At 49.9% G+C, this 20,074-nt stretch overlaps 1 non-coding gene across 1 annotated transcript; it reads right to left on the reverse strand.

Moving 5' to 3' along the window:
* Nucleotides 1-7,593: 7,593 nt before the first annotated feature.
* On the reverse strand, nucleotides 7,594-7,665 carry TRNAA-UGC (transfer RNA alanine (anticodon UGC)). The gene has a single exon. It is a non-coding gene; the product is annotated as a tRNA-Ala (tRNA).
* Between the last annotated feature and the right edge of the window lie 12,409 nt (nucleotides 7,666-20,074).

Here is a 20,074-nt window from a genome sequence, read left to right on the forward strand (position 1 = left end):
TAATTTCCACCACCTGGGTATCTTTAACGTGCACAGACATCGCACGATTTCGCTCGGCGTTCGCACGGGGAGTCAGACGTGCTGGTCGTCGGCTTCGGCGATTTTCAGCCGGAGCAGCGGAAGTTTCCGCCTGACCCTAGCAAGATCATCCCCAACGTGCACCGAAAGCTGTCGGGAACATCTGGACACCAGTTTTTTCCAAGGTGGGCCCGGTTAAACCCCCTTTTCGGGCAACACATGGCCCGATCGGGCCGGTGGCGCGGCTAGGCCTAACGGCCGAACCGGTACCCGGCACATCGGGGCCTCTGGCCACTGACGCCAGTATGGCTGCTACGCAAATCTCCTGCCGAGGCTACGACCCCGAGAACATGCACTGGACAACGGTTCACCCAGCGGAAACCGCAGGCCCAGTTTCGGCAACGGTTACCCCAGCGGCAACCGGAGGCCCAGATTCGGCAAGATTTCGCAGCGCCGCGTTGAACGCCGCAGTGCTGCGCCGAGCGCAAGACCAAGCCTTAAAGCCGGCGTCCGTAGACGCGGCCGGCGTTCACGCCGGAAACCAGCAGTCACCCGCCCCGCGCGCGGCGGGCCGCAGTCGGCGACTGCTCACGAAGTGGAAACCGCCTGTTATTCCCAAGCCTGCTCCAGACGACTACGTCGTCGTCATCAAGCCCCGGACCCGCGTCTCGTTGTACGAGACTTTCCAGGAGACCGGCTACGGCCGGGCGTTCACGGCTCTCCTGGGCGCGCAACCCGCAACAGATCTTACCATAATACCGGTAAGAGAACAAAACCTCATTATTGTTCACACTGCGAAACCTGAGCTAGCCGACCGTATCATCGGCGAATTTGAACTTAATGGACCCGACGGGAAGGTCCCCCTTGTGGGGCACCTGCGCCAAGACGACAAGGACGTCTGCAACGGCGTCATTACCGTCCGTAACTCTGAAACTACGGACTCGCTCCGTACTAGGCTCCAATGGCGCTTCGGCACCATCGTGGAAGTGCGAAAATTTGGGACATCCAACAAAGCGAGACTGACTTTCGCCGGAACAGAGAAGCCACGTTTCGTGCACTACGACTCGGAGCTTGTACAAGTTAGGCCTTACCAGCGAACCATTCCAGCCTGCCGACATTGCGGTGTGGTCGGCCACCGCGTGGACGCCTGCCCCGGCCAGAGGCTGGACCGGTGCGGCCTGTGCGGACAGCAGGCTCTACTCGTTGAGGGGGAGCGGGCCCCTCACCAGTGCAACCCAAAGTGTTCAGTGTGCGGCGCGGCCCATGCCACGGGGGGGCCCAGCGTGTACTGCTAAATATCGCGCTATCCAGCCCACGCAGGCCGAGCGCGGGCGTAAATCGAAGCGAAACCGACGCAAGCGTGGCAAGCGTCGCCCGGACAAGCTGAAGGCCAAGGCTGCCGACCAAGCCATGGACCAGCCTGTGAATTCCTCTACTGGGAGCCAAGGGAAACCTCCAGCTGCGCCACCGCCGCCTCAACCCGGTGCAGCGAAGCCCCTCGGACCTCCACAAAACGGCGGCTCCAAGACGTGGGCAACCGTTGTCAAGCAACACTCCCAGGTGAGCGGCGCCGGCAGGGCAGCTTCTCCCTTCGCTCCCCCTTCCCAATCCCAACAACGGCCAATCTCTGCCGAACAAAAAGAAATATCTGCTCTCCGCGAGCAGGTTGCAAATTTTCAAATGCGCCTCGCAATAGCGGAGGCCCGCCAAAATTCCCCCAACCACACCTCTGCCTCACCCGCAGCAGAGGCAATGGAAAGCGACGCAACCCCTTCAGGACAGGCTGCGCATGCCCTCACGGCAATCGAGGCGAGAGTGAGCGCGCTCGAAACTCAAGTTAACAACAGAATATCCGCATTGGAAACGCAAATCAATGCCACACTTACGGCGGCACTCAACAAAATAAGCCACCTTGCGGCATCTATCCCGAACCTCATAACCGCTCAGTTCGCTCAACTCACCCGCGCTCCCAAGCGCGCTGGCCCGCTCAAAACCTCCGCAGGCCGGCAGCTCAAAGCGTCTAGGCGTCGAATCGCCGGAGAAGAAGAAGAGGTCCCCTGTGCCATCCTCAGTATAGAGAACGCTCCTCTCTTTGGAGCCACTGGCTCTCAAGCCTCCTCTCTCCAAACTCACAACTCTACCCTTGATCATGGCGGGCGCCCCTAGAAATAGGAAGCATCCGCGAAGCAATTCGATCCCTATTCAAATTGTGCAGTGGAACTGTCGCGGATTCAAGGCACGCACAAAGCGAGCCGATCTACGCCTTTTCCTTACAACGTTCCCAGAATTACCTGCTGTGGTGGCCCTTCAGGAGCCAGGAAATGGCGCCACCCTTGCCAGTTACACGGTGTACCAGCAGAATGCGCATAGCTGCCTCTGCGTAGATAAAAATTACACGGCCTCCCAGGTTGACCTGGATCTTAGCGCTACTTTCTCCTATGTAATGGTGACGATCCTTCCGCTACGCAAACAGGACCCCCCATTGCACATACTCAACATTTACTGTCCCCCAAAGCTACCAAATGTTACATTCGCAGATATCTTCAGCCGGGCTTTGAAGGTCGCGAATAGGGATCCCCTCATAATCGTTGGGGACATTAATGCTCCCAGCACCTTATGGGGGTACACACGTGAAGAGAAACGCGGACGCAAGTTGGCGGAGCTTGTTTCCACACTGGGCCTTACTCTTCACACGGATCCCGCGCAACCCACTCGTATAGGTAACTCCGTTACACGCGATACGTGTCCGGACCTCACCTTTACGAAAAATATTCGCTATGCAGATTGGAGGAACACCGAGGAATCCCTCGGTAGTGACCACTGCATAATTACCACTACAATCCATACCAAGCCACTCACAAGACCACAGGCCAAAGCAAAACTACCCGACTGGACCAAATTTAGGAACAGTTACACCAATCCTCAATCGATAATGGACCAAGGATACTCAACGTGGTCCCAACACCTAGTATCCCACTTGAAATCAGTCGAGCAAAATGTTCAACTCTCAGAGGCGAGCCCGGCGGAGGATAACCACCTCCTCCACCTCTGGGAGGCACGACACAGCCTAGTCCGCCGCTGGCGTCGTCAAAAACACAATCGGAAACTCAAAATTCGAATTGCGGATATCACCCAACAGGCGGCACAATACGCGGCCCAACTCGCCGACTCCAATTGGGTGCACCGATGCAACACTGCATCTCGGCAAATGTCGAGTCGGAGTACGTGGCGCCTCTTCCGCGCTCTTATTGATCCGGCACAAACCCGTACTGAGACACAAAAACAGCTTCAAAGGGCTATACATAACTTCACTGGAGACACGGCCAAACTGGCCGATGCGCTCCGAGACCAATATTTGAGTATACACCAGGATCCCCGTGGTCAGGCGTACTCGTATGCAGGTACCGAGAACGCGGATTTGGATCAACCGTTCCAGCTCCATGACCTAAAAGCGGCTCTGGCTAAAATGAAGCGAGGTACAGCACCAGGCCGGGACAAGGTGACGGTAAAGCTTATTGCCAACCTCCCAGATCCCGCCTACGAAACTCTCCTCGATTACTTCAACACTATCTGGATTGGAGGCACACCACTCCCCATAGATTGGAAAACGGCACTAGTAACTTTCATTCCCAAGCCAGGTAAAGCCATTAACACCGACAACCTCCGGCCCATCTCCCTCACTTCGTGTGTGGGGAAGCTGATGGAGATTATGGTCCGCGACAGATTGTCGGCTTTCCTGGAACAACAAAACATTTTCGCAGACACCATGTACGGTTTCCGCCCACACCGGTCCGCACAAGATGTCCTGTTGCAACTTCACAAGGAGATTCTCGACCCCGTCGAGCACCCCAGCAATGATAAAGTAGTCGTCGCACTTGACCTGCGGGGGGCTTTCGACAATGTGACCCACGAGATCATCCTATCCCACTTGTCGCAAACACATTGTGGGCGCAATACTTTCAATTATATCAAACAATTCCTTACAGATCGCCAATCCTATATCCGGCTACAAGACACAGAATATGGCCCATATCAACTTGGTACACGAGGGACCCCACAGGGAGCTGTCCTCTCGCCATTACTATGTAATCTGGCCATGATGAAGCTCCCTACCCAGCTGGCGGAGGTCGCCGGTGTGCAGCACGCTCTGTATGCGGACGACATCACCCTCTGGGCAACACAACAATCGGTTGGAGACATCGAGACCAACCTGCAACAAGCGGCAGCTATAGTGGACGAATACGCTCGTCGCTGTGGTCTTGAATGCTCCCCGAGCAAATCTGAATTTGTGCACATACGCCCCAACTCAAAGTGCACAACCAAAATTGCCCTTTCCCTACTTAGCGGACCGATACCTGAACACGCGGAGATCCGGGTACTGGGGCTTTTCATTCATCATAGGCGCAAGATAGACACTACCCTAAACAAGTTACGTAAGGTGGGGGACCAGGTGGGTCGGATGCTCCGCCGGGTGTCCAATAAAAGGGGGGGACTACGATGCAAAGATGCCCTGCGGCTGGCCAATGCATTCGTGACCAGCCGGATTTTATATTCGGCTCCCTACCTCCACCTACGCAAATGCGATGAGAATGCCTTAGAGGTAGTTCTCCGCAAGATTTATAAGAGAGTGCTCGACCTCCCCATAACGACGTCCAACAAGCGTCTCCTCGGTCTGGGGATGACCAACACCTTTGGGGAGTTACGAGAAGCTCATCTTAACAATCAATACTTGCGCCTAAGCAAAACACCTGCGGGGAGCCGCCTTCTAACCCGCTCACACATTTCCTACGCAACACATACAGAAGAACGGGTCCGCATCCCTGAAGCCTGGCGCTTTGCACTCCAGGTGCGACCCCTTCCGAAGAACATGACTGCAGACACCCATGATGGTCGCCGTCTCGCGCGGGCGGAGGCTATTTCTCAACAATATGGCCACAAGCCAGGTGTCTTCTATGTGGATGCGGCCGGCCCGCACCATGGGGGTTGGTACACGGCGGCCGTCATCCACCAAAACACTACAGTTCAGGGCCTTACTTTCCGTGCCCCAAACATTACATTTGCGGAAGAGATCGCCATTGCACTGGCCGCCGCAGATCCAGAGTCCCGAGTCATTATTACGGACTCCAGGGGCGCCTGCCGCAATATTGAGCAAGAGTACATTCCAGACCGTGCTTTCAAAATTCTCCACGCATGCGATTACACAGGGTTTCCGACCCATCGTACCATCGTGTGGGCTCCGGCTCATGCGGGTCTTGAGGGGAACGAGGCAGCCGACGCTGCCGCCCGCGCGCTTACTCACCGGGCGTCGCCTCATCCGCAGCCTGATCCGGAATTCAATTTCAATCCGGCCATCACCTTTAAAGAGATCACCTCTCTTTATCAAAATTTTCATGGTCTCTATCCCCCTCCCTGTAAAGGCCTCACCAGGGTGGAGGAGCGCTGGCTTCTCCGCCTCTATACCAATACTGTACTGTGCCCGGCAGTACTTAAGCACTTCAATTCTTCTTTCTCTCGGGCGCGTGCCCACACTGTGAGGAGGAGTTTTCGGACACCTACCACATGGTGTGGGCATGCCCTTCCAATCCTGCCTACCCCACCCCACCTCCACCCCACTCGAGAGGCCTGGGAAGCTGCCCTGCGCGGCTGCTCAGAACTCCATGCCCAACAGGCATTGGTAGCTAGAGCCCGAGCCGCTGCGGAAGCTACAGGCATCCCGGACTAGGGCTCCGTCCTAGTGTTTGTAAGGGACGGGCCCTTCCGGCTCGCCCCCATCGACCTCTCACTGTAAATAGAAATAAAAGTTTTCCTCCTCCTCCTCAGACATCGCACAGCACACGGACGCCTTAGCGTTTTTGCTCCATAAAAACGCAGCCGCCGCGGTCGGGTTCCATTTCCTTTCCCCAAGAACGATTTTCAATTCACAATAATAGAACGGCTGCCACTGCAGCGGGTTCCCGGATACTTTCTGTCACTTGGAGATCTTTAACGTGGACTAATATCGCACAACCCACGGACGCCTTCCCGTTTCGCCTCCATCGAAACGCGGCTACCGCGTCTCGCCTTCAAACCCGGGACCTCCACTTAGGCAGCCGAGAAACCTAACCGCTGAGCATTTCCATTCCTCAAAACGAGCGAAAGGTTTAGACTGCGTTGATGTCAAGGAAAGAAAAGGCGTATAACTGGTTTCCTGTGTGAGTAGACACACCAATCGCGCCTTGAGGTACATCCCGCCGTGAAAAGTCTTCGGGCCCACAGCGTGCAGTTCAAGTGGAATGAATTGAAAATTTATTTCTGAGGAAAGTAAATGCGTTCACGAGTAGTCGAATGCAGCATTCAATTGTATTGAATGAAAATAAAAGATAAAAAGAATAATAAATTAATAAGCTCAAAGAAACGCTAAATGGCAGAAAAAAAAGAAAAATTGAGGATGAAAGAGGACATGGACAGGCTTTCGCAGTAGCGCTCATAAGCAGACAAGTGAAATCCTGTAATTATTTACCAAGACCGTGGTGGTGGTGCCGACCTTCAAAGAGAACTGTTCTTCGGCAGCATATTTCATGCTTTTCAGTGCTAAGCGCCAGTCATTTTCTAAGCTTTGGCACTGTAGGAGTAATGCCACTTGCCAAGCTCCGCTGTACATCCGCTTTAGGGCATAAGCACGACGAAGCGGATGGCGGCGCGTGAGAAGCGCTCGGGCTGGACTCCACTATTTAAATATTACCCGCTACACCTCAACAGCTGCATGCACGGTTCCGTTAGACCATGGCAATACTAAGTCAATTCATCTTTACTGACGTAAGTAGTGTATATTTATGCTTATCATACGGGAGTTTTCAAGCCCACCTCCGGTCTCCTGGTCTGCCGTGCGCAGGAAGTTTTCCTCATCATTCAACTTTTTCTTTATTCGAAGTCAGCTTATAACTCCCCCCCCCCCCCTACCCCGTTCTTAGAACCTGTACCATATTCAAGCCACGGCCCGGTCTCCCGCAACTTATTGACTTCCTTGGCATTGAAATCTCCAACGATGACCTTGATGTGCGCTTTTACTTCACTCATTGCCAATTCAACGTTTCCCCAAAAGCTTTCCGCTACATCGTCATCATGACTGCATATTTGCGCAAGGGCAGGCGGGTCTTGTATGTGGCGACTTTCAACATGAAAGTTGGCCGGCAACACCAGATGGCGGACAGCAGCTATAAATACAGTGTAGGCAATGAACTCAACTGCGGTTGACGAAAACCAGTGAACGTCGTTATGGTCAGACACTCAATGTCTGTAGAAATTACCGCTCAATGTTGTTTTCATGACAATGCGCGCGCTGGCTGAGCATGTAGTGGCTGAAGAGTCTGGAGGAGATTACCGAAATGAAATTTAAATGCCTCTCATCACATTGTGGAACGATGTGTCAGCAGCTGTTCATGAACACGAATTTCGAGCGTTCTAATGCCGCGTCACACTGGCAGGCTTCGTGCATTTCTAGCGAAGTGGGTCATATATAGTAAATTTTGCTTGTCTGCCATCGCTAGCCCACCAACTCCCCCACATTTGCAGGAATTTTAAAAAAACATGCCACAGTGGAGGAGCCGGGGGTCGAACCCGGGACTTCTCGCATGCAAAGCGAGCGCTCTACCTCTGAGCTACACCCCCGCGGTAGTGGGAGTGATTATAATGGCAATATGTGCTTAGATTTGTGCGCACTGTTTTTTGTCTTGCGTATTTTTTTTACATTTGTAAGCATAAATTCTTATAAATGTAAGAGAGTAATGTCACTACTCATTATAGATCCGCAGGTGGTCGAAAGTATTCCGGCGCTTTACACCTCGGCACCACTTTTCCTTTTGCTTTGACTCCCACCTTCCTTCTTCCTCCAGAGGATAATAATATTAATTGGAGTTTGGGGAAAGGAAATGGCGCAGTATTTGTCTATAAGCCATCAGCGTTGAGAACGTTCTAGACTGCTGTGACTTTGAGGAAAGTAATGGCGCAGAACTGGCTCCCTGGGTCAGGGGATGAATATGTGGTGGTAGGTGGTTTTATTAAAATAATAATAAAAAGGAAAGCTAGCCCCGGCATCTGCCATCGGTACTGATTAAGAATCTGAGGAAATGAAAAATAGCAGGCAGAATGGAGAAATGAAATGAAAGAGTTGAGGGCACAGGAAGAGAGCATGGCGGAGAGGTAATATACACTAACAATTTAAAGAATAAGAACTGTGTCCAGGTTGTGCGCGCGATTAGTTCATGATAATAATAATAATAGTAATAATAATAATAACAATAATATTAATTGGTTTTGGGGGAAAGCAAATGGCGCGGTATCTGTCCCGTATATCATTGGACACCTGAACCGCGCCGTAAGGGAAGGAATAAAGGACGGAGTGAAAGAAGAAAGGAAGGGAGAAGTGCCATAGTAGAGGGCTCCTGAATATTTTCAACCTCCTGAGGACCTTTAACGTGCACTGACATCGTACAGCACGCGCGGGCCTTAGCGCTTTGCTTCTATAAAAACGCAGCCGCCGCGGTCGGTTTCGAAAATAATAATAATAATAATAATAATAATAATAATAATAATAATAATAATAATAATAATAATAATAATAATAGTTGGTTTTTTTTGGGGGGGAAGGAAATGGCGCAGTATCTGTCTCATATATCGTTGGACACCTGAACCGCGCTGTAAGGGAAGAGATAAAAGAGGGAGTGAAAGCAGAAAGGAAGCAAGAGGTGCCGTAGTGGAGGGCTCCGGAATAATTTCGACCACCTGGGGATCTTTAACGTGCACTGACATCGCACAGCACACGGGCGCCTTAGCGTTTTTCCTCCATAAAAACGCAGCCGCCGCGGTCGGGTTCGAACCCGGGAACTCCGGATCAGTAGTCGAGCGCCCTAACCACTGAACCTCCGCGGCGGGGCGAGTTCGAACCCGGGAACTCCTGATCAGTACCCGAGCGCCCTAACCACTCAGCCAACACGGCGGGTTTCCTTCAGAGAAAAAATACGGAACGAACGAACGAGCTGTATATGCAGACGCGGCAGAAAACATCAATCGGAGCGTTCATACTGTCGGTGGTGGATGTGGTGGTGCTGAAAAAAAATTATTTTTGGCGAAGCCCTTATAGTCCAAATTTCAGAGGCGGGCTGTTTCCTGTTCATGGGTGGTGGCGGGCAGCCAGTGTCCGAAGGCGACCTTTTCCCCCCTTTTCACCAGCCTCAGTTGCCAGGCCGGGTAGGAGCCAGAAACTACAAGCTCCCACCCCGCCGAGTTCGCGAGAGCCCATTGGGCTGGTGGTTGCAGTTGCGGCAAATGAATATAATATGGTCGCAATGTGGCTCTCGGAGCCTCACAAAGGGAAGATTTGTGAGCGTGAGCAGAAGGGAAGAAAAGAGCAAGGAGGGGGCGCTGGGGAAGGAGAGCTGTGAGCCTGGAGTTGTCGCCAGGTTGTCGTTGTTTTGTCAGGGATGTGTGTGGCTGGGTGTAAAGTAGGCGTTCTTCGCGGTTATGTACACTGATGTCGTGGTATGTGATCACCCGCTCTCTGCCACTGCCTGGGTCTTCGGCATGCACCGCTAGATTGACGTAAGCTAGTGAAGCGGAATGGACCACTTCGTTACCGGGATTACCGGAATGGGGCGGTACCCAGATTATTTGGATGGAGCGAGGTGGTTGGGGAGTTGTAGGTGAGAATTTTATAGGCGGCAGCATGTACCTTCCCGCGCAAAATATTGAATGGCAGTCTTGGAATCCCTCAGGATGAGGTTAACAGTGGAAGACGATATCGCTAGCGTTATGGCTGCTTCTTGACTTGTATCGAGTTGTTTGCCCTGATCGAGCCTGGTATTGTGTGTTGTAGGTTGTTCAAGAGTATGAAGAGGGCGTAAGCTAAGAGTTGGCAGTACTCTGTGGCATCTATGTAGGCTATGTCAGGTTCATTTTCATGTGCTTTATGCAAGGCGCAGGCGCGGGTGGCCCGACGAGTCTGGTGGTGGACTGGATAGATATTTTTATGTAGGGGGTGTATAGTGAGATGGTCCCTGACGTATTTCGAGACATTGCGGTTGTTAAAGGCCGATGGACTGATCGGTCGAAGCTGCAGTCAGGCTAGAATATGGCGTCCAGTAGTAGTGGAAGACAATCTGTCTATCCAGGCTATGCGGTGTGCTTCTGTCAGCTGAATGAGCGTGTTGTCGACTCCAGTGCGTAAGAGACGAAAAATGATAATGCGTTTGGGCAGACTTGAGGCCGTCTTGTAGTAACGTCTTATTAGTGCGTCTATCTTTTCTGCCTCTGTTTTGGTGAGGTAGAGGTAGGGGAGGAGAGGGAGTATAGCATCCGGCTTATCACGAACGCTTGTACCAGTTTTCGGAGGCTCTGTTCGCGCATGCCGCGGTGTATATTTTTCATGCGATGATTACTCGAATGATCTGGTGCGTGGAGCCAGAGAGGTTGGGTGGAGTAACAATAGTTGTGACTTGGCAGTGGAGCAAGCGGAGCATATGAAGGCCGTGCACTACGGCACCACTTTAAATCTTGAATAAAGAGTTTCTTCCATCCTTCTGAGATTGCCTGCGGTGGCCCACAGCGTAATGTCGTATGCGAGAAAAAATGGTAGACACTCAAAATCAGAACGTTTTTCAGCCATCAGAATGAGTGTGATGTTAAAAGAAATAGAGTACCGACCCTTGAGGCTTCCTTCGATTAACTTGAGGGAAAGCGGAGGATTTCAGTGATAAAAATAATAATAATATTTGGTTTTTGGAGAAAGAAAATAGCGCAGTATCTGTCTCATATAGCGTTGAACACCTGAACCGTGCCGTAAGGGGAGGGATAAAGGATGGAGTGAAAGCAGAAAGGAAGAAAGAGGTGCTGTAGTGGAGAGCTCCGGAATAATTTCGACCACCTGGGGATCTTTAACGTGTACTGACATTGCACAGCACACTGCGCCTTTTGCGTTTCGCCTCCATCGAAACGCGGCCGCCGCTGTCGGGTTCGAACCCGGGAACTCTGGATCAGTAGCCGAGCGTCCTAACCACTGAGCCACCATGGCGGAAGGATTTCAGTGGGCCGACCCGAATTGCTGCTGTGTGATCCCGGAGGAAAGAGGTGATGTAGTATTGCGTTCGGCTCTCAACACCCATGTGAGTCAGAGCGCATAATATGGCAGTGTGGTATACGTTGTCCAATACCTTTTGAAGCTCTAAGGCCAGCAGCGCTTGTGTTCGTTTGCAGTGCCGAGGGTGGAGGAAGTCTTCCGATATCTCAAGCCCAGTGTGCGCTGTGTAGGGGAAAGAAATTGCGCAACATCTGTATCACATATCGGCGGACACCTGAACCGCGCCGTAGGAAAGGATAAAGGAGGGACTGAGAGAAGAAAGGAAAAAGAGGTGGCATATTGGTGAGCTCCAGGATAATTTCGACCACCTGGAGGACTAGGAAAAAGATTTATTAAGAACATAAATACTGGATGGGTAAAGTAGGAGAACCCATTGGCCGCCATCATATTCGGCCCTCTCAACCAGCGTATCTGGTCGAGAGGACTGTGGCTATGAAGGGTTACTTCCCCAACGCTCCTATGTCGGTTCAGGATTGCTGTCCAAGTCTGGGTTTTCTTGGACATTCCAAAATTCTGCAAAAGAGTGTGCCGACTGCTTCACAGAATGGGCAGTACGAGTCGTTGGTGTCTGGATACCATTTACTCAAGTAGGGATTGGGTGGCAAAGTATTAGTTTGAATCGTCTGATTATGTGCTCTTAAAATTTGCTGAGGGTTTTTGTGGAGAAAAGGATATGTCCTTCTTATGAGCTTACAGTACTCCGTAATTTTTGCGATAGCTTATTAAGGATGAGGGGGTTGTTGGCTGTGTCAGAGAGAGGCTCCGTGCCTGATACTCGGAGGAGGAGAGCTCGAGAAGCTGTATTGGCCGCCTCATTGCCCGTCGTTGATAGGTTCCCTGGCGTCCAGAAGGTCTGGACGTTAGAAGGATTAGACGTTTGCGAAATTTCCCCACCGCGGAGCCCCAACGTCACCTCTAAAGTAACTGCCCTGCCGCCTGCTTGTGAGTCGGACGTAAACGTTGCCTCGCTGTTCTTTGATATCGCTAGCGCGATAGTTGCTCCTTCAGCCGGATGTGGTATCACCGCTTGGATAACGTTGCTTGCTATTATATCCCCCAGGGTGAAACTGCTGCAATTCTTGCGACCCCCTACACGGGTGCAGCCACCATTGACGTAGATCGTGTCCTTGCTTCCATGCCAGCACTTAGAGAGGTGAACAGCTTTGGCTAGTCTGCGTCCTTTATTGTATTCCTGATCCATGCGCTTTGGTACGGGGAAAGTCGCGATGTGTGATCTCATCTGCTATGGGCATGTCGATCTTGTCGGCGAATTTCCGGGGACGGATTCTCAGTTTCGGTAATATTTTCCTGCCAGGCTTAGATTCGAGAGCCTGATAAGTTGATTTACATGGTGGGCCTCTATTAGTTCATCGGTGGTGTTATGTATCCCCAACTGTATTAAAGGCTCAGTGGATGTGCACAATGGAAGTCCCAGCGGCGTCTTAACTGCCTTTCGAATAATAACATCAAGTTGGTCATTGTCCTTCTTCCAAAGCAGTAAGTACAGGGTGGCGTATGTTATGTTAGAGAGAATGAATGCTTGAAGTAATTTTAGGGCCCCCCTTCTCTCTTAGCCCATTTATTTCCTTGATTACCCGGAGCAGCATTTAGAGACTTGCTCGGATTGGCTTTTGGCTGTCTGATTGTAGTGGTGTTAGTGTTGCCATTGCGTATGACAGCTCCCAGTGTCTTGATCTCTTTCTTGATCGGAATGCTCATACCCTGGACCATAATAGCGACGGAGGTACTGGACGACAAAAGTTTCTTATTCTGTTTCTGCCATGGTCGATCAGGAGTAACTCGAATTTGTCAGGAGAGCACGTTAAACCATGCCTCGCCGCATGCTGGCACACGACATTCGCTGCTTCCTGAAGCCGGGTCGTGAATTTCCCCTTCTTTACCACTGAAACACCAGATCGTAATGTCAGTGGTATATAGCGTGCTCAATGCGTTAAACTCGGTCCATATTCCTCTGGTAGCCCACGCGTAGCCAGGTTGAAGAAGAGAAGCAGAGATAAGACCGCGCCCTGTGGGAGTGCCCTTGGAACCTAGATTGAATGTTGAGGAGGTCGGATCACCAATCTTTTACTGACGCTTTCCTATTGGAGAGAAAGCCCCTTACGTAATTAAAAGTGCGGTCGCCACAGTTGATTCTCTTAAGCTCCTCCAGTATTCCCTGGTGGTTGACATTGCTAAATGCCGCTTTTAAATCGAGCGCAAGGATGGCCTTGACCTGACATCATCCGGGGTTGTCCAGGATATCCTCTCTGATACCAAGGAGAATATCCTGTGTAGACAGCTTTTCTTTAAACCCATACAAGCGTTTCCGGGTGAGTATCATTATTCCTAAGGAGTCTCTTCAGTCGCGCGCTCACGACCCTCTCGAACAGTTTACCCAGAGACGACTTCAGGGAGATTGTTCATAAATGACCAATATCGCTTGGCTTTTTGGGCTTGGGAGACAGTAGTGAAAAAGCCAAAGTAGAGTCTATGATTAGAACAGCATACAAGGCAGCATTAGGGCTACCGAACTGTACCCTCCACCGAAAGGTTTCTGGGCTTGGGAGTACACACAACACCCTAGACGAGCTTACAGAGGCACACTTAACAATGCAGAGAGGCCGGCTTTCACCGCACCAAAGCAGGAAGAACCATACTTGATCGTTTAAGGACTAGGCATACAGTTGCCACCCCAAGATACCAAAACACAGATACCTAAACGCATCGCTAAGGTAATAATAGTTAAGCCACTAGCTAAGATTATGCATCCTGCTCACCACGAGGGGAGAAGAAGGGCTAGGGCAAAAGCTCTACACGACATATACAACCAAGATGAACATGCAGTATATGTAGATGCCGCAGAATATCTCCAGAAACAAGCGCTCGCACAAACGGCGGTGGATACGCAAGGTTGACTGATAGTCTCCGGCACTACCATAACGAAATCCTCGGAAACGGCAGAAGAGGCGACAATCGCCCTTGCTATCATTAACACAGAAGCTACTACCATACTGAGCGACTCTAAATTTGCATACGCAATTATGCGAGGGGCAGAATTTCTCAGGCAGCAATGAGCATATTGGGTCAAACCAAAGACTTAGAATTATTGAATTGATATGGGTCCCGGCTCACTCGGGGAACCCTGGTAACGAAGCGGCACACATAACAGCTCGAGGATTCGTCAGCCGAACAGGGGCCGCTGTCGTTGCTGAGAGTTTCTCGAAGGACGGTCTATCATCTTTTCACGATATTACTAATCATTTTAAACTTGAAAGGAGGATATTCCCTCCTCCAGACAAAGCCTTTAATAAGGAGCAGGAGACCACTTGGAGGCGACTCCAGACGCGATCCTTCATGACGCCTTACATGTTGTCAAAATTCTACCCCGGTGAATACGACCCTGCATGTACATTATGTGGTGATATAACCACTTATGATCACCTATTGTGGAATTGTAAAGAGGAGCCGCCCCCGAAATCTCTAATACAGGTTCCTACTCTCGAGCAGTGGGAGGCCGTGTTGGTCAGCTCAGACTTGGGAGTTCAAACCCGGGTCATTGAATGGGCTACCCAGGTCGCTGTCAGTCATGGACTGATAGCCACCTAGCACGGATCGTCTGCATTCTGCCTTTTCTGACGAATTAAATGTTTTCCAATCCAATCCAACCTTACAAAAGCAAGTTGCCAAGAGTCGGGGACCTGGCCCTTGTTCCGGTGCTTGCTTTTTGAAGTATTTCATTATTTTCTTTGAAGAGGGTTCATCCATGTTAACGAGCATCTTGCTGTTTATCTGGCCCTGCCCTGGAGCGGTGTTCTATAGCACGACTTCAAGCTCCGTCCTCAGTTCTGCCGAGTTGAGGAAAGCAGGACCATTGAAAGAAGCGGCCTGAGAAAGAAGCGGCATGATTACCAATACAGTTTTCACGCTTCTACTGCAGCAACGATTCGCAGTGGGTGTGCTCATGGCTCTCCGAACAAACCTTGCATAGGTGCTTCCCGCTGCAGTTCTTTGCAACGTGGCCGATTCGCCGGTAGTTGAACCATCGGAGTTCTGGTCTAAAGTATTCTTGCCAGGATAACTAGTGAAGCCCAAGAACACCCTCTCTGGCAATGGGCGGTCTTCTCTGCTTGTGAGAATCACTGAATATATGGGACGGGATACCACCGCTCCATGCTCTTGACGCCGGTACATAGTCTATTGGCGTGTCGAGTTTATTGCGGCATCCCTCAGAAATTGTAGTTGCTCATCGCTCAGCTCCATTTTCCCAACGTTTCGTGTGTAGGGCTCAAGAATGGAAGGATTGACACCTAACACAGCCACTTCAGATAGCAATACCAGAGGCTTAGCTGATGCCAAGGAATTAACACATACAGAGACACTGTCGTCTCTATTTATCCTGAATGACGTAACTTTCTCCTTCGCGGCAGAAACAATTTCTGACGAAAATTTGTTTGTATTCACTTGCCAAAAGTTTCAGCCCTCTTGACTCGGATGGGACACTACAGGAATCCGTTCCTTCCACTTTTTATTATAGGAGACAAGCGTAAACGGGGCTTCATCACACTCCGACTCGCTCTGCGCATTGTGTAAGGTGCTCTTATTATAATTGGCTCTTTCCTGAAGGCTAGGTTTTTTGTTCTCCACTTCCGCTACTTCATCCTCTGCGGGAGGATGCGTTGGGATAGATCCCACTCCGTTAACACCAGTAATGGTGGTTCGAGGACGTTATTCACCACATGTTGGTCAGCCGATGCTTAACTGGACGCCGGAATGCATTTAGTATGACGGGATACCTATCGCAACATGAGGTTCGGAAGACTGGGTTTTTTTCGGCGTTGGTCTCCAACCACCGCGGTGGCTGCGGACACGCGAAATCAAACAGAGCGCATTCCGTACCATGAACTGGACGTACCGAAATCCCGGTGGAAGACTTGTTGCCCACACGAGGACCAGTGGGCTCACGAAATGGCCGTCATACACAAATTCAAAAAAAAACGACGGAGCGCAGCAGAACAGCGATCGAACAGGAGCACCTCTTCCTTTAACATGTTATTATAGAAGAACACAATATGGTATCAGGCGAAGATGACACTTGACTAAGAGCTCTTTACTTTGCACTTGAAAGTGTAATGCTTGGCAGCACATTCCCACTATAGTCGGATAAAACTTAAGAACGCAGCGGCTTCCACGTCCAAGAACACCTTCCAGCCAATGGCATCGGCCGCTTCTCATCACCCTGCTAGTGTGAAAAAGCAGGAGGTGGTAAATGAAAGGGGATAATCCCTCCCCTCATAGGTCGGGGATAGACTCTTGTTTACATTGTGGCGCAGCTCCTATATTTTCACGCTTGTAGGGTTGTGAGAATTGGCCGACGCCATTGGCTGAAAGGAGGTCCTTTGAGAGATAAAAGCTGCTGCGTTCTTGAGTTGTATCTGACCTTAAGCAGTAGCCAATCTTTCAGCATATTCAGAGCGCGGGAGTTTCTCGTCGTCATATAAACTTTTTGTATGATGTGTCCTTCAATATTCCTCTGGATTTACCGCGTTCTTTCTTCGAAAAAGGCACCCCACCCCCCCCCCTTTTTCTAGAGGAGAGTAGCGAGTTCCCATGTGCAGTTCTCCCTGAATTTTATAGTACAACAAAAGTCCGTGTTGCTCGTGAAACCTGCTTGGCACGTACTCCCTTTTAAACGGAGAGAATCGGGCCTCGGCAGCAACTGCAGCCATTCCATTTATGTGACACTGCTTCCTTAGAATTATTCAGTATCGTCATCACTGTTACAATCAGGCGTGCGACACTTGTGGGAACCAGGCGTCGGCTCCTGTGAGGGGTGCGCATTGACCAGCGGACTATTTGCTCTTCACATGCAAGGCACCGTGAAGCGTCTTCTCTGTCTTCACCTTTCTGGCTACTCTCAATCCTTGAATGCTGATACAGATAGGACTTCATTACCAATGAGCTTTTGGCTGCTCTTTAGAGCTCATTGGCTGTGCCGTGGTCAGCACAAGATGTTGAACTGCAGGCGCTGCACCGCTATATTAGCTATGAATACCCAATACACAAGCCTAACTTTGTAACAGCGGTTCTACAAAGCGGCGTGAGATAAACAGTCTGGAAGTTCGTTTTCCCAGCATCAAGGATTCTCTTTATGAGACAGCGCACCGTTTTGTTTGTTTCAGATCTCTATGCAATATCTCTCTGTATTCGAACAGTAAGTTTGCTGCTCTCTGGCAACGATAAAAATGTGAACTAATCCGCAGCGTCCAGACATGCACCTTTTGTAAGGCCGCAATATATATGCTGAATTCAAATATAAGAATGTCTGCTTGTTCAGTGTGGGTAGAAGCACTTATCACTCCGTCAGTCTTTGAATGCGGCGTTGACATTGCATTCGGAGAGATTATTCGATTGGAATATTTCGGACACCGAAAGCAATGGCAAGAAACCCAATTTGAAATACTTTATCAGTTGGATAAAAAATTGACTACTAATTGTAGTGTCATTATGTGAAAACTGCGAGCAGGATTAATAATGTATACACGCCATTAACTTCACGGCAAAGGTCTTGCTGCTGTAGTTGCTTCACATTTAGATAAAAAAGGCCACTTAAATGGTATTAATTAGCAAGTATGGAAATATTATCTGTGTCCCGCTCTATAGCTACAATCCACGCTTCCTGTTGCACGTTACGGACGTCATAATTTATTTGGGGCTTTATTTTTTCAGTGATAATAGTGAACCATCTTTTGCGCCGCTTATTCCTGTGCTTGAATTCCCAGTCCCTTGAACTTTCAAAAGCTGTTCCCTGCACCGGACAGTCGCATCACAAATATCGCTTTCCCTTTGCTACAATGCAGGTCCTTCCCAACTACATATGTTCAGTGTATATGCCATGTACACTGCCACACGTCCAAACAGTAAGCATGTGGTGAATGCTGACACTGTGCAGGCGCTGGTGCTGATCGTGCTGTGCAAGCCCTACTGCCACCATCTACGCAAGGTGAAGAACGGCCAGCCGCTGTACACGCCCTACGACCACGGAGCCCACCGCGACCACCACTGCGTGTTCGCACCCGCGCCGCGTCCCGAATGGAGCGCCGTCATCGGCAGCCGCTTCCCGGCGGCTAGCGTCAGCGCCGACACCTCTGTGGCCACAGTGAAGCGAGCCGCTAGCAGCCTAGTTCCGCGTGCTCAATGACCGAGACGCTACTCGTCTGGCCTTCAGGACAGCGTTTATCTGATTTTGTGTGTGCACTGTTTTCACTAAGCAGCTACTACTAAGAATTTTTTTTAGATGTTATAAAAATCACACATTACTTCATTTACGTGCTTGTGTCACACAGCACTGCTTAAAGCTCTCGCTAAGCTCGCATAAAGTTTCTCTGCTTTGGCGGCACGCAAGCACGCTCAAGGAAATATGAGACAAGTTTGTTTTATTTTACTTTACGTTATTGCACAAGGACTGAATTTTAAGGAACAAGCAGTAACTCATTGTGCAAAAACTCGTTGCTTCTTGTTTTCGTACCATTCGTAAGCCCTAAATTGCTATGCTATTTTATATCCGAACCTAAAGTGTGGCTTACGGTTCTCAGCACAGATGCTGCTACCTTGCTACTAAGGAAAGATAGCAATTTTTTGCATTAATGAAAGGCTTTTAAGATGAACAAGTCTCGGCGTATCACTTTTGTTAGATGTCGGTAATCTGCTAAGTGAAGGCAGACTGAACGAAAACAATCGTAGTTCAAACTATGCTGCATCTTTCCAACCACTTCTCACACACTCTAAAGCTCTAAAGGTGAACAAAACAGGGACGTTAAAGTAAAGATTGCTACATTGTTGCCAGCAATACCTTTTTGCAGTCATGCCCCTCCGGAATGCCTCTTTCCAGCTTTTACACGTTTGCGGAGGCGAAAAACGTTGACAAAGTTGATCTGTCCTTGACTCTTTCGAGTACTTGTGTTGCTCGATTGCCTACTACAGAAACATTGGCGTCAGAGGCACAGCATGATACCATTACTCGGGAATGAGCCGCTATGGCATTCACTGTTTGCCGTTTAGAGTCATGCTCTGCCAATTCCTCTCGAAGCTTCTGTCAATAAAGCACCAAAATTAACAGACCACGGCAAGTTGCACACTAAGCCATGAGTGAAAATTGCGTGCGTAAGAACTGGTGAAAAAGAGGTCTGTCACGTTCGCCGAGGTACACAATTGTTTTATCTTATGTACCACTTCTCGAACTCTCAGGGCACTGGATTTTACTTTGATTTGCTTTTTGCTGAAGAGCAGTGTCGGACTCTTCTCTTACGCCAGGACCTGTTCATAGGCTTCAGATTAGTGTTTTGCTTAGAAGGGACATTAGAAGAACAATTATGCCTAAAATTTGAACAACCTGCATGAATAACGGGACGGGTAACACCGTCTGCAGTTTCTTGATGCGTGCTCTTGTAATTCTTAGGTTTTAGCCCCACAGCAAATGTATCAGCAAGGTAGTAGCTGCCAGCATGTCTAGCACCAGACACTAACATTTCATGCCTTACGCACAGTGAACTCTTTGTTGCAAGCATGAGCTGCGTTTCAAAGGTCCCGAAACCTTTTCCTCTAATTTTAGACACGCGATCTGAGGAAGCTACTTTCTTGAATAATAAAAAGCCTCGGCTGCTATGGCCCACTGCACTTAGAAAGATGACATGCATTCTACAGCATAAATAAAAGAGCAAAGCATCTCATTGTGCCCACCGTTAAGCATCAGCTCCACCCCGTGGGCAGACTGAACTTCGAAAGCGTTTTGTTCAAGTAACTCGTTTTTTTTTCCAATTGTCCTCTGCGACTTGCACGCCATTATGAATACTTCTTTCTGATTTACGATTTATTGAGTCTAATTTGTTTCTCTCAGTACCCTCTGAGTCCCATAGCCGCAGGGGGTGCTTGCTCTTGTGGCTGTAAATC

Source organism: Amblyomma americanum, chromosome 2, assembly GCF_052857255.1.
Source record: "Amblyomma americanum isolate KBUSLIRL-KWMA chromosome 2, ASM5285725v1, whole genome shotgun sequence".
NCBI classification, from domain to species: domain Eukaryota; kingdom Metazoa; phylum Arthropoda; class Arachnida; order Ixodida; family Ixodidae; genus Amblyomma; species Amblyomma americanum.